Genomic DNA, 13,512 nt, shown 5'->3' with positions numbered 1-13,512 from the left:
GAATATCAAACACTGGTTGCGACAAAAGTCAAGACGCTTCTGGATAGGGAAAAAAGTGATCTGATTATGACATCATAATGCAAAAAAGAAATAAACAAAAGCTTATGGCACCTGAGGTTCCTTGTTGGTCTCCCATACAAGTACTAATCAGGCCCGAGTCTGGATGGCTTCTGCAATCTGGCATTTTCAGACTGGTATGGCCATAGTCAAAATTATTCAGATGAAATTTCACTGATGTTGGTAGAATATCAAACACTGGTTGCGACAAAAGACAAGACGCTTCTGGATAGGGAAAAAAGTGATCTGAATATGACATCATAATGCAAAAAAGAAATAAACAAAAGCTTATGGCACCTCAGGTTCCTAGTTGGTCTCCCATAAAAGTACTAACCAGGCCTGAGTCTGGATGGCTTCTGAGATCTGACGAGATCAGGAATTTTCAGACTGGTATGGCCGTAGGCGATAATAATCGAATGCAATTTCACTGATGTTGGTAGAATATCAAACACTGGTTGCGACAAAAGACAAGACACCTCTGAATAGGGAAAAAAGTAATCTGATTATGACATCATAATGCAAAAAAGAAATAAACAAAAGCTTATGGCACCTGAGGTTCCTAATTGGTCTCCCATACAAGTACTAACCAGGCCCGAGTCTGGATGGCTTCTGAGATCTGACGAGATCAAGCATTTTCAGACTGGTATAGCCATAGGCAAAATTAATCTAAAGCAATTTCACTGATGTTGGTAGAATATCAAACACTGGTTGCGACAAAAGACAAGACGCTTCTGGATAGGGAAAAAAGTGATCTGATTATGAAATCATAATGCAAAAAAGAAATAAACAAAAGCTTACGACACCAGAGGTTCCTAGTTGGTCTCCCATACAAGTACTAACCAGGCCCGAGTCTGGATGGCTTCTAAGATCTGACGAGATCAGGCATTTTCAGACTGGTATGGCCATAGGCAAATGTAATTGAATGCAATTTCACTGATGTTGGTAGAATATCAATCATTGGTTGCGACAAAAGACAAGACGCTACTGGATAGGGAAAAAAGTTATCTGATTATGACATCATAATGCAAAAAAGAAATAAACAAAATCTTATAACACCTGAGGTTCCTAATTGGTCTCCCATACAAGTACTAAACAGGACCGAGTTTGGATGGCTTCTGAGATCTGACGAGATCAAGCATTTTCAGACTGGTATGGCCATAGGCAAAATTAATTGATTGCAATTTCACTGATGTTGGTAGAATATCAAACACTGGTTGTGACAAAAGACAAGACGCTTCTGGATAGGGAAAAAAGTGATCTGATTATGACATCATAATGCAAAAATGAAATAAACTAAAGCTTAAGGCACCTGATGTTCCTAGTTGGTCTCCCATACTAGTACTAACCAGGCCCGAGTCTGGATGGCTTCTGAGATCTGATGAGATCAGGCATTTTCAGACTGGTATGCCCATAGGCAAGATTAATCGAATGCAATTTCACTGATGTTGGTAGAATATCAATCATTGGTTGCGACAAAAGACAAGATGCTACTGGATAGGGAAAAAAGTGATCTGATTATGACATCATAATGCAAAAAAGAAATAAACAAAAGCTTACGGCACCTGAGGCTCCTAGTTGGTCTCCCATACAAGTACTAACCAGGCCTGAGTCTGGATGGCTTCTGAGATCTGAAGAGATCAGGCATTTTCAGACTGTTATGGCCATAGGCAAAATAAATTGAATCTAATTTAACTGATGTTGTTAGAATATCAAACACTGGTTGGGACAAAAGACAAGACGCTTCTGGATAGGGAAAAAAGTGCTATGATTATGACATCATAATTCAAAAAAGAAATAAACTAAAGCTTATGGCATCTGAGGTTCCTAGTTGGTCTCCCATACAAGTACTAAACAGGCTCGAGTCTGGATGGCTTCTGAGATCTGACGAGATCCGGCATTTTCAGACTGGTATGGCCATAGGCAAAATTAAAAGAATGCAATTTCACTGATGTTGGTAGAATATCAAACACTGGTTGCGACAAAAGACAAGACGCTTCTGGATAGGGAAAAAAGTGATCTGATTATGACATCATAATGCAAAAAAGAAATAAACAAAAGCTCACGGCACCTGAGGTTCCTAGTTGGTCTCCCATACAAGTACTAACCAGGCCCGAGTCTGGATGGCTTCTGAGATCTGACGAGATCAGGCATTTTCAGACTGGTATGGACATAGACAAAATTAATTAAATGCAATTTCACTGATGTTGGTAGAATATCAAACACTGGTTGCGACAAAAGACAAGACGCTTCAGGATTGGGAAAAAAGTGATCTGATTATGACATCATAATGCAAAAAAGAAATAAACAAAAGCTTATGGCACCTGAAGTTCCTAGTTGGTCTCCCATACAAATACTAACCAGGCCCAAGGATGGATGGCTTCTGAGATCTGACGAGATCAGGCAGTTTCAGACTGGTATGGCCATAGGCAAAATTAATTGAATGCAATTTCACTGATGTTGGTAGAATAGCAAACACTGGTTGCGACAAAAGACAAGACGCTTCTGTATAGGGAAAAAAGTGATCTGATTATGACAACATAATGCAAAAAAGAAATAAATAAAAGCTTATGGCACCTGAGGTTCCTAGTTGGTCTCCCATACAAGTACTAAGCAGGCCCGAGTCTGGATGGCTTTTGAGATCTGACGAGATCAGGCATTTTAAGACTGGTATGGCCATAGGCAAAATTAATCGATTGCAATTTCACTGATGTTGGTAGAATATCAAACACTGGTTGCGACAAAAGACAAGACGCTTCTGGATAGGGAAAAAAGTGATCTGATTATGACATCATAATGCAAAAAAGAAATAAACAAAAGCTTACGGCACCTGAGGTTCCTAGTTGGTCTCCCATACAAGTACTAACCAGGCCCGAGTTTGAATGGCTTCTGAGATCTGGCATTTTCAGACTGGTATGGCCATAGGCAAACTTAATCAAATGCAATTTCACTGATGTTGGTAGAATATCAAACACTGGTTGCGACAAAAGACAAGACGCTTCTGGATAGGGAAAAAAGTGATCTGATTATGACATCATAATGCAAAAAAGAAATAAACAAAAGCTTATGGCACCTGAGGTTCCTAGTTGGTATCTCATACAAGTATTAACCAGGCCCGAGTCTGGATGGCTTCTGAGATTTGACAAAATCAGGCATTTTCAGACTGGTATGGCCATAGGCAAAATTAATCGAATGCAATTTCACTGATGTTGGTAGAATATCAAACACTGGTTGCGACAAAAGACAAGACGCTTCTGGATAGGGAAAAAAGTGCTCTTATTCTGAGATCATAATGCAAAAAAGAAATAAACAAAAGCTTATGGCACCAGATGTTCCTAATTGGTCTCCCATACAAGTACTAAACAGGCCCGAGTCTGGATGGCTTCTGAGATCTGATGAGATCAGGCATTTTCAGACTGGTATGGCCATAGGCAAAATTAATTGAATGCAATTTCACAGATGTTGGTAGAATATCAAACACTGGTTGCGACAAAAGACAAGACGCTTCTGGATAGGGAAAAAAGTGATCTGATTATGACATCATAATGCAAAAAAGAAATAAACAAATGCTTATGCTACCTGAGGTTCCTAGTTGTTCTCCCATACAAGTACTAACCAGGCCCGAGTCTGGATGGCTTCTGAGATCTGACGAGATCAGGCATTTTCAGACTAGTATGGCCGTAGGCAAAACGAATTGAATGCAATTTCACTGATGTTGGTAGAATATCAAACACTGGTTGCGACAAAAGACAAGACACTTCTGGATAGGGAAAAAAGTGATCTGATTATGAGATCATAATGCAAAAAAGAAATAAACAAAAGCTTATGGCACCTTAGGTTTCTAATTGGTCTCCCATACAAGTACTAACCAGGACCGAGTCTGGATGGCTTCTGAGATCTGATGAGATCAGGCATTTTCAGAGTGGTATGGCCATAGGCAAAATTAATTGAATGCGATTTCACAGATGTTGGTAGAATATCAAACACTGGCTGCGACAAAAGACAAGACGCTTCTGGATATGGAAAAAAGTGATCTGATTATGACATCATAATGCAGAAAATAAATAAACAAAAGCTTATGGCACCTGAGGTTCCTAGTTGGTCTTCGATACAAGTACTAACCAAGCCCGAGTCTGGATGGCTTCTGAGATCTGAAGAGATCAGGCATTTTCAGACTGGTATGGCCATAGGCAAAACTAATTGAATGCAATTTCACTGATGTTGGTAGAACATCAAACACTGGTTGCGACAAAAGACAAGACGCTTTTGGATAGGGAAAAAAGTGATCTGATTATGACATCATAATGCAAAAAAGAAATAAACAAAAGCTTACGGCACCTGAGGTTCCTAGTTGGTCTCCCATACAAGTACTAACCAGGCCCGAGTCTGGATGGCTTCTGAGATCTGGCATTTTCAGACTGGTATGGCCATAGGCAAAATTAATTGAATGCAATTTCACTGATGTTGGTAGAATATCAAACACTGGTTGCGACAAAAGACAAGACGCTTTTGGATAGGGAAAAAAGTGATCTGATTATGACATCATAATGCAAAAAAGAAATAAACAAAAGCTTACGGCACCTGAGGTTCCTAGTTGGTCTCCCATACAAGTACTAACCAGGCCCGAGTTTGAATGGCTTCTGAGATCTGACGAGATCAGGCATTTTCAGACTGGTATGGCCATAGGCAAACTTAATCAAATGCAATTTCACTGATGTTGGTAGAATATCAAACACTGGTTGCGACAAAAGACAAGACGCTTCTGGATAGGGAAAAAAGTGATCTGATTATGACATCATAATGCAATAAAGAAATAAACAAAAGCTTATGGCACCTGAGGTTCCTAGTTGGCCTCCCATACAAGTACTAACCAGGCCCGAGTCTGGATGGCTTCTGAGATCTGGCATTTTCAGACTGGTATGGCCATAGGCAAAATTAATTGAATGCAATTTCAATGATGTTGGTAGAATATCAAACACTGGTTGCGACAAAAGACAAGACGCTTCTGGATAGGGAAAAAAGTGATCTGATTATGACATCATAATCAAAAAAGAAATAAACAAAAGCTTATGACACCTGAGGGTCCTAGTTGGTCTCCCATACAAGTACTATCCAGGCCCGAGTCTGGATGGCTTCTGAGATCTGATGAGATCAGGCATTTTCAGACTGGTATGGCCATAGGCAAAATTAATCGAATGCAATTTCACTGATGTTGGTAGGATATCAAACACTGGTTGCGACAAAAGACAAGACGCTTCTGGATAGGTAAAAAGTAATCTGATTATGACATCATAATGCAAAAAAGAAATATACAAAAGCTTACAGCACCTGAGGTTCCTAGTTGGTCTCCCATACAAGTACTAACCAGACCCGAGTCTGGATGGGTTCTGAGATCTGACAAGATCAGGCATTTTCAGACTGGTATGGCCATATGCAAAATTAATTGAATGCAATTTCACTGATGTTGGTAGAATATCAAACACTGGTTGCGACGAAATACAAGACGCTTCTGGATAGGGAAAAAAAGTGATCTGATTATGACATCATAATGCAAAAAAGAAATAAACAAAAGCTTATGGCACCTGAGGTTCATAGTTGGTCTCCTATACAAGTACTAACCAGGCCCGAGTCTGGATGATTTCTGAGATCTGACGAGATCAGGCATTTTCAGACTGGTATGGCCATAGGCAAAATTTATTGAATTCAATTTCACTGATGTTGGTAGAATATCAAACACTGGTTGCGACAAAAGACAAGATGCTACTGGATAGGGAAAAAAGTGATCTGATTATGACATCATAATGCAAAAAAGAAATAAACAAAAGCTTACGGCACCTGAGGTTCCTAGTTGGTCTCCCATACAAGTACTAACCAGGCCCGTGTTTGGATGGCTTCTCAGATCTGACGAGATCAGGCATTTTCAGACTGGTATGGCCATAGGCAAACTTAATTGAATGCAATTTCTCTGATGTTGGTAGAATATCAAACACTGGTTGCGACAAAAGACAAGACGCTTCTGGATAGGGAAAAAAGTGATCTGATTATGACATCATAATGCAAAAAAGAAATAAACAAAAGCTTATGGCACCTGAGGTTCCTAGTTGGTCTCCCATACAAGTACTAACCAGGCCCGTGTCTGGATAGCTTCTGCGATCTGGCATTTTCAGACTGGTATGGCCATAGTCAAAATTAATCAGATGCAATGTCACTGATGTTGGTAGAATATCAAACACTGGTTGCGACAAAAGACAAGACGCTTCTGGATAGGGAAAAAAGTGATCTGATTATGACATCATAATGCAAAAAAGAAATAAACAAAAGCTTTTGGCACCTCAGGTTAATAGTTGGTCTCCCATAAAAATACTAACCAGGCCTGAGTCTGGATGGCTTCTGAGATCTGACGAGATCAGGACTTTTCAGACTGGTATGGCCATAGGCGATAATAATCTAATGCAATTTCACTGATGTTGGTAGAATATCAAACACTGGTTGCGACAAAAGACAAGACACCTCTGAATAGGGAAAAAAGTGATCTGATTATGACATCATAATGCAAAAAAGAAATAAACAAAAGCTTATGGCACCTGAAGTTCCTAATTGGTCTCCCATACAAGTACTAACCAGGCCCGAGTCTGGATGGCTTCTGAGATCTGACGAGATCAGGCATTTTCAGACTGGTATGGCCATAGGCAAAATTAATTGAATGCAATTTCACTGATGTTGGTAGAATATCAAACACTGGTTGTGACAAAAGACAAGACGCTTCTGGATAGCGAAAAAAGTGATCTGATTATGACATCATAATGCAAAAAAGAAATAAACTAAAGCTTATGGCAGCTGAGGTTCCTAGCTGGTCTCCCATACAAGTACTAACCAGGCCCAAGTCTGGATGGCTTCTGAGATCTGACGAGATCAGGCATTTTCAGACTGGTATGCCCATAGGCAAAATTAATTGAATGCAATTTCACTGATGTTGGTAGAATATCAATCATTGGTTGCGACAAAAGACAAGATGCTACTGGATAGGGAAAAAAGTGATCTGATTATGACATCATAATCAAAAAAGAAATAAACAAAAGCTTATGACACCTGAGGTTCCTAGTTGGTCTCCCATACAAGTACTAAACAGGCTCGAGTCTGGATGGCTTCTGAGATCTGACGAGATCAGGCATTTTCAGACTTGTATGGCCATAGGCAAAATTTATTGAATTCAATTTCACTGATGTTGGTAGAATATCAAACACTGGTTGCGACAAAAGACCAGACGCTTCTGGATAAGGAAAAAAGTGATCTGATTATGACATCATAATGCAAAAAAGAAATAAACAAAAGCTTATGGCACCTGAGGTTCCTAGTTGGTCTTCGATACAAGTACTAACCAGGCCCGAGTCTGGATGGCTTCTGAGATCTGGCATTTTCAGACTGGTTTGGCCATAGGCAAAATTAATTGAATGCAATTTCACTGATGTCGGTAGAATATCAAACACTGGTTGCGACAAAAGAAAAGACGCTTTTGGATAGGGAAAAAAGTTATCTGATTATGACATCATAATGCAAAAAAGAAATAAACAAAAGCTTACGGCACCTGAGGTTCCTAGTTGGTCTCCCATATAAGTACTAACCAGGCCCGTGTTTGGATGGCTTCTGAGATCAGACGAGATCAGGCATTTTCAGACTGGTATGGCCATAGGCAAACTTAATTGAATGCAATTTCTCTGATGTTGGTAGAATATCAAACACTGGTTGCGACAAAAGACAAGACGCTTCTGGATAGGGAAAAAAGTGATCTGACTATGACATCATAATGCAAAAAAGAAATAAACAAAAGCTTATGGCACCTGAGGTTCCTAGTTGGTCTCCCATACAAGTACTAACCAGGCCCGAGTCTGGATAGCTTCTGCGATCTGGCATTTTCAGACTGGTATGGCCATAGTCAAAATTAATCAGATGCAATTTCACTGATGTTGGTAGAATATCAAACACTGGTTGCGACAAAAGACAAGACGCTTCTGGATAGGGAAAAAAGTGATCTGATTATGACATCATAATGCAAAAAAGAAATAAACAAAAGCTTATGGCACCTGAAGTTAATTTTTGGTCTCCCATAAAAATACTAACCAGGCCTGAGTCTGGATGGCTTCTGAGATCTGACGAGATCAGGAATTTTCAGACTGGTATGGCCATAGGCGATAATAATCGAATGCAATTTCACTGATGTTGGTAGAATATCAAACACTGGTTGCGACAAAAGACAAGACACCTCTGAATAGGGAAAAAATTGATCTGATTATGACATCATAATGCAAAAAAGAAATAAACAAAAGCTTATGGCACCTGAAGTTCCTAATTGGTCTCCCATACAAGTACTAACCAGGCCCGAGTCTGGATGGTTTCTGAGATCTGACGAGATCAGGCATTTTCAGACTGGTATGGCCATAGGCAAAATTAATTGAATGCAATGTCACTGATGTTGGTAGAATATCAAACACTGGTTGTGACAAAAGACAAGACGCTTCTGGATAGCGAAAAAAGTGATCTGATTATGACATCATAATGCAAAAAAGAAATAAACTAAAGCTTATGGCACCTGAGGTTCCTAGCTGGTCTCCCATACAAGTATTAACCAGGCCCGAGTCTGGATGGCTTCTGAGATCTGACGAGATCAGGCATTTTCAGACTGGTATGCCCATAGGCAAAATTAATTGAATGCAATTTCACTGATGTTGGTAGAATATCAATCATTGGTTGCGACAAAAGACAAGATGCTACTGGATAGGGAAAAAAGTGATCTGATTATGACATCATAATGCAAAAAAGAAATAAACAAAAGCTTACGGCACCTGAGGTCCCTAGTTTGTCTCCCATACAAGTACTAACCAGGCCTGAGTCTGGATGGTTTCTGAGATCTGACGAGAACAGGAATTTTCAGACTGTTATGGCCATAGGGAAAATAAATTGAATCTAATTTAACTGATGTTTTTAGAATATCAAACACTGGTTGCGACAAAAGACAAGACGCTTCGGGATAGGGAAAAAAGTGATCTGATTATGACATCATAATTCAAAAAAGAAATAAACAAAAGCTCATGGCATCTGAGGTTCCTAGTTGGTCTCCTATACAATTACTAAACAGGCTCGAGTCTGGATGGCTTCTGAGATCTGACGAGATCTGGCATTTTCAGACTGGTATGGCCATAGGCAAAATTAAAAGAATGCAATTTCACTGATGTTGGTAGAATATCAAACACTGGTTGCGACAAAAGACAGGACACTGCTGGATAGGGAAAAAAGTGATCTGATTATGACATCATAATGCAAAAAAGAAATACACAAAAGCTCACAGCACCTGAGGTTCCTAGTTGGTCTCCCATACAAGTACTAACCAGGACCGAGTCTGGATGGCTTCTGAGATCCGACGAGATCAGGCATTTTCAGACTGGTATGGCCATAGGCAAAATTAATCGAATGCAATTTCACTGATGTTGGTAGAATATCAAACACTGGTTGCGACAAAAGACAAGACGCTTCTGGATAGGGAAAAAAGTGATCTGATTATGACATCATAATGCAAAAAAGAAATAAGCAAATGCTCACGGCACCTGAGGTTCCTAGTTGGTCTCCCATACAAGTACTAACCAGGCCCGAGTCTGAAAGGCTTCTGAGATCTGACGAGATCAGGCATTTTCAGACTGGTATGGACATAGACAAAATTAATTAAATGCAATTTCACTGATGTTGGTAGAATATCAAACACTGGTTGCGACAAAAGACAAGACGCTTCTGGATAGGGAAAAAAGTGATCTGATTATGACATCATAATGCAAAAAAGAAATAAACAAAAGCTTATGGCACCTGAAGTTCCTAGTTGGTCTCCAATGCAAATACTAACCAGGCCCAAGGATGGATGGCTTCTGAGATCTGACGAGATCAGGCAGTTTCAGACTGGTATGGCCATAGGCAAAATTAATTGAATGCAATTTCACTGATGTTGGTAGAATATAAACACTGGTTGCGACAAAAGACAAGACGCTTCTGTATAGGGAAAAAAGTGATCTGATTATGACAACATAATGCAAAAAATAAATAAATAAAAGCTTCTGGCACCTGAGGTTCCTAGTTGGTCTCCCATACAAGTACTAACCAGGCCCGAGTCTGGATGGCATCTAATATCTGACGAGATCAGGCATTTTCAGACTGGTATGGCCATAGGCAAAGTTAATTAAATGCAATTTCACTGATGTTGGTAGAATATCAAACACTGGTTACGACAAAAGACAAGACGCTTCTGGATAGGGAAAAAAGTGATCTGATTATGACATCATAATGCAAAAAAGAAATAAACAAAAGCTTACGGCACCTGAGGTTCCTAGTTGGTCTCCCATACAAGTACTAAGCAGGCCGGAGTCTGGATGGCTTTTGAGATCTGACATTTTAAGACTGGTATGGCCATAGGCAAAATTAATCGATTGCAATTTCACTGATGTTGGTAGAATATCAAACACTGGTTGCGACAAAAGACAAGACGCTTCTGGATAGGTAAAAAAGTGATCTGATTATGACATCATAATGCAAAAAAGAAATAACCAAAAGCTTATGGCAACTGAGGTTCCTAGTTGGTCTCCCATACAAGTACTAACCAGGCCCGAGTCTGGATGGCTTCTGAGATCTGATGAGATCAGGCATTTTCAGACTGGTATGGCCATAGGCAAAATTAATCGAATGCAATTTCACTGCTGTTGGTAGAATATCAAACACTGGTTTTTGACAAAAGACAGGACGCTTCTGGATAGGGAAAAACGTGATGTGATTATGACATCATAATGCAAAAAAGAAATAAACAAAAGCTTATGTCACTTGAGGTTCCTAGTTGGTCTCCCATACAAGTACTAACCAGGCCCGAGTCTGGATGGCTTCTGAGATCTGACAAGATAAGGCATTTTTAGACTGGTATGGCCATAGGCAAAATTAATCGAATGCAATTTCACTGCTGTTGGTAGAATATCAAACACTGGTTTTTGACAAAAGACAGGACGCTTCTGGATAGGGAAAAAAGTGATCTGATTATGACATCATAATGCAAAAAAGAAATAAACAAAAGCTTACGGCACCTGAGGTTCCTAGTTGGTCTCCCATACAAGTACTAAGCAGGCCGGAGTCTGGATGGCTTTTGAGATATGACATTTTAAGACTGGTATGGCCATAGGCAAAATTAATCGATTGCAATTTCACTGATGTAGGTAGAGTATCAAACACTGGTTGCGACAAAAGACAAGACGCTTCTGGATAGGGAAAAAAGTGATCTGATTATGACATCATAATGCAAAAAAGAAATAAACAAAAGCTTATGGCACCTGAGGTTCCTAGTTGGTATCTCATACAAGTATTAACCAGGCCTGAGTCTGGATGGCTTCAGAAGATCTGACGAGATCAGGCATTTTCAGACCGGTATGGTCATAGGCAAAATTAATCGAATGCAATTTCACTGATGTTGGTAGAATATCAAACACTGGTTGCGACGAAAGACAAGACGCTTCTGGATAGGGAAAAAAGTGATCTGATTATGACATCATAATGCAAAAAAGAAATAAACAAAAGCTTATGGCACCTGAGGTTCCTAGTTGGTATCTTCAACAAGTATTAACCAGGCCCGAGTCTGGATGGCTTCTGAGATTTGACAAAATTAGGCATTTTCAGACTGGTATGGCCATAGGCAAATTTAATCGAATGCAATTTCACTGATGTTGGTAGAATATCAAACACTGGTTGCGACAAAAGACAAGACTCTTCTGGATAGGGAAAAAAGTGATCTGATTATTTGATCATAATGCAAAAAAGAAATAAACAAAAGCTTATGGCACCAGATGTTCCTAATTTGCTTCCCATACAAGTACTAACCAGGCCCGAGTCTTGATGGCTTCTGAGATCTGATGAGATCAGGCATTTTCAGACTGGTATGGCCATAGGAAAAATTAATTGAATGCAATTTCACAGATGTTGGTAGAATATCAAACACTGGTTGCGACAAAAGACAAGACGCTTTTGGATAGGGAAAAAAGTGATCTGATTATGACATCATAATGCAAAAAAGAAATAAACAAATGCTTATGCTACCTGAGGTTCCTAGTTGTTCTCCCATACAAGTACTAACCAGGCCCGAGTCTGGATGGCTTCTGAGATCTGACGAGATCAGGCATTTTCAGACTAGTATGGCCGTAGGCAAAACGAATTGAATGCAATTTCACTGATGTTGGTAGAATATCAAACACTGGTTGCGACAAAAGACAAGACGCTTCTGGATATGGAAAAAAGTGATCTGATTATGACATCATAATGCAAAAAAGAAATAAACAAAAGCTTACGGCACCTGAGGTTTCTAATTGGTCTCCCATACAAGTACTAACCAGGCCTGAGTCTGGATGGTTTCTGAGATCTGACGAGATCAGGAATTTTCAGACTGTTATGGCCATAGGGAAAATAAATTGAATCTAATTTAACTGATGTTTTTAGAATATCAAACACTGGTTGCGACAAAAGACAAGACGCTTCGGGATAGGGAAAAAAGTGATCTGATTATGACATCATAATTCAAAAAAGAAATAAACTAAAGCTCATGGCATCTGAGGTTCCTAGTTGGTCTCCCATACAAGTACTAAACAGGCTCGAGTCTGGATGGCTTCTGAGATCTGACGAGATCCGGCATTTTCAGACTGGTATGGCCATAGGCAAACTTAATTGAATGCAATTTCACTGATGTTGGTAGAATATCAAAGACTGGTTGCGACAAAAGACCAGACGCTTCTGGATAGGGAAAAAAGTGATCTGATTATGACATCATAATGCAAAAAAGAAATAAACAAAAGCTTATGGTACCTGAGGTTCATAGTTGGTCTTCTATACAAGTACTAACCAGGCCCGAGTCTGGATGATTTCTGAGATCTGACGAGATCTGAAAAATATTATTATGTACTTTAAATGTATTTAATGTGTTGATATAAATATTATAAGTTTTATTCAGATTGCTTCAAGAACACTGAAATTGAGAAGCCATACCTTGGCCTATAGAGTATTACAGACTTTCATTGTATAGGAATGGAGACCACATCTGGTTCACTTTAAGAGTGATGTTGAAGGGCCTGTTTATAATAACCTTTGACCTAAGCTTTGCTAGCCAGTCTCCCTCTGTATTACCATGGCTCATATTTCTAAAGGCATCTATTCATTTACTATGCATATATAACTCCTTTGTGTAGCTTACCGCCAAAACTATAACGTATGGCTTTAATCATAGATTTCAAATGATGCTAAGTCACACCCCTTTTTCTAAGATAGCCACTTATTTTAAAGTAAGGCAATCTTATGTATACTCCCCTCTGTAACTGAATTTTAAACCCATAAAACTGATTGTAGTTTAGAATTCGTGGCCAATACCTTTAACATCAAAAATGGATAACACCTAGA

General features: G+C 39.3%; 28 pseudogenes; all 28 read right to left on the bottom strand.

The window, feature by feature from the left end:
* Positions 1-342: 342 nt before the first annotated feature.
* On the bottom strand, positions 343-461 carry LOC134583637 (5S ribosomal RNA; annotated as a pseudogene).
* A 134-nt stretch (positions 462-595) lies between these two features.
* On the bottom strand, positions 596-714 carry LOC134584278 (5S ribosomal RNA; annotated as a pseudogene).
* A 134-nt stretch (positions 715-848) lies between these two features.
* LOC134584315 (5S ribosomal RNA) lies at positions 849-967 on the bottom strand (annotated as a pseudogene).
* Positions 968-1,354: 387 nt separating this feature from the next.
* LOC134584266 (5S ribosomal RNA) lies at positions 1,355-1,473 on the bottom strand (annotated as a pseudogene).
* Positions 1,474-1,607: 134 nt separating this feature from the next.
* Positions 1,608-1,726, bottom strand: LOC134583697 (5S ribosomal RNA; annotated as a pseudogene).
* Positions 1,727-1,860: 134 nt separating this feature from the next.
* Positions 1,861-1,979, bottom strand: LOC134583807 (5S ribosomal RNA; annotated as a pseudogene).
* A 134-nt stretch (positions 1,980-2,113) lies between these two features.
* On the bottom strand, positions 2,114-2,232 carry LOC134584419 (5S ribosomal RNA; annotated as a pseudogene).
* A 134-nt stretch (positions 2,233-2,366) lies between these two features.
* Positions 2,367-2,485, bottom strand: LOC134584629 (5S ribosomal RNA; annotated as a pseudogene).
* Positions 2,486-2,619: 134 nt separating this feature from the next.
* LOC134584374 (5S ribosomal RNA) lies at positions 2,620-2,738 on the bottom strand (annotated as a pseudogene).
* Positions 2,739-3,368: 630 nt separating this feature from the next.
* Positions 3,369-3,487, bottom strand: LOC134584466 (5S ribosomal RNA; annotated as a pseudogene).
* Positions 3,488-4,127: 640 nt separating this feature from the next.
* Positions 4,128-4,246, bottom strand: LOC134583742 (5S ribosomal RNA; annotated as a pseudogene).
* Positions 4,247-4,623: 377 nt separating this feature from the next.
* LOC134584149 (5S ribosomal RNA) lies at positions 4,624-4,742 on the bottom strand (annotated as a pseudogene).
* A 376-nt stretch (positions 4,743-5,118) lies between these two features.
* Positions 5,119-5,237, bottom strand: LOC134584388 (5S ribosomal RNA; annotated as a pseudogene).
* Positions 5,238-5,370: 133 nt separating this feature from the next.
* On the bottom strand, positions 5,371-5,489 carry LOC134584647 (5S ribosomal RNA; annotated as a pseudogene).
* A 135-nt stretch (positions 5,490-5,624) lies between these two features.
* Positions 5,625-5,743, bottom strand: LOC134584275 (5S ribosomal RNA; annotated as a pseudogene).
* Positions 5,744-5,877: 134 nt separating this feature from the next.
* Positions 5,878-5,996, bottom strand: LOC134583661 (5S ribosomal RNA; annotated as a pseudogene).
* A 630-nt stretch (positions 5,997-6,626) lies between these two features.
* On the bottom strand, positions 6,627-6,745 carry LOC134584650 (5S ribosomal RNA; annotated as a pseudogene).
* Positions 6,746-6,879: 134 nt separating this feature from the next.
* On the bottom strand, positions 6,880-6,998 carry LOC134584603 (5S ribosomal RNA; annotated as a pseudogene).
* A 133-nt stretch (positions 6,999-7,131) lies between these two features.
* Positions 7,132-7,250, bottom strand: LOC134583726 (5S ribosomal RNA; annotated as a pseudogene).
* A 377-nt stretch (positions 7,251-7,627) lies between these two features.
* On the bottom strand, positions 7,628-7,746 carry LOC134584366 (5S ribosomal RNA; annotated as a pseudogene).
* A 377-nt stretch (positions 7,747-8,123) lies between these two features.
* On the bottom strand, positions 8,124-8,242 carry LOC134583812 (5S ribosomal RNA; annotated as a pseudogene).
* Positions 8,243-8,376: 134 nt separating this feature from the next.
* LOC134584528 (5S ribosomal RNA) lies at positions 8,377-8,495 on the bottom strand (annotated as a pseudogene).
* A 134-nt stretch (positions 8,496-8,629) lies between these two features.
* LOC134584487 (5S ribosomal RNA) lies at positions 8,630-8,748 on the bottom strand (annotated as a pseudogene).
* Positions 8,749-9,388: 640 nt separating this feature from the next.
* On the bottom strand, positions 9,389-9,507 carry LOC134584449 (5S ribosomal RNA; annotated as a pseudogene).
* Positions 9,508-9,641: 134 nt separating this feature from the next.
* On the bottom strand, positions 9,642-9,760 carry LOC134583707 (5S ribosomal RNA; annotated as a pseudogene).
* Positions 9,761-10,146: 386 nt separating this feature from the next.
* LOC134583879 (5S ribosomal RNA) lies at positions 10,147-10,265 on the bottom strand (annotated as a pseudogene).
* Positions 10,266-10,642: 377 nt separating this feature from the next.
* Positions 10,643-10,761, bottom strand: LOC134584265 (5S ribosomal RNA; annotated as a pseudogene).
* A 1,898-nt stretch (positions 10,762-12,659) lies between these two features.
* On the bottom strand, positions 12,660-12,778 carry LOC134583903 (5S ribosomal RNA; annotated as a pseudogene).
* Between the last annotated feature and the right edge of the window lie 734 nt (positions 12,779-13,512).

This window comes from Pelobates fuscus, chromosome 13 (genome assembly GCF_036172605.1).
Source record: "Pelobates fuscus isolate aPelFus1 chromosome 13, aPelFus1.pri, whole genome shotgun sequence".
NCBI classification, from domain to species: Eukaryota; Metazoa; Chordata; class Amphibia; order Anura; family Pelobatidae; genus Pelobates; species Pelobates fuscus.
This window is presented reverse-complemented; position numbering and strand designations above follow the sequence as displayed.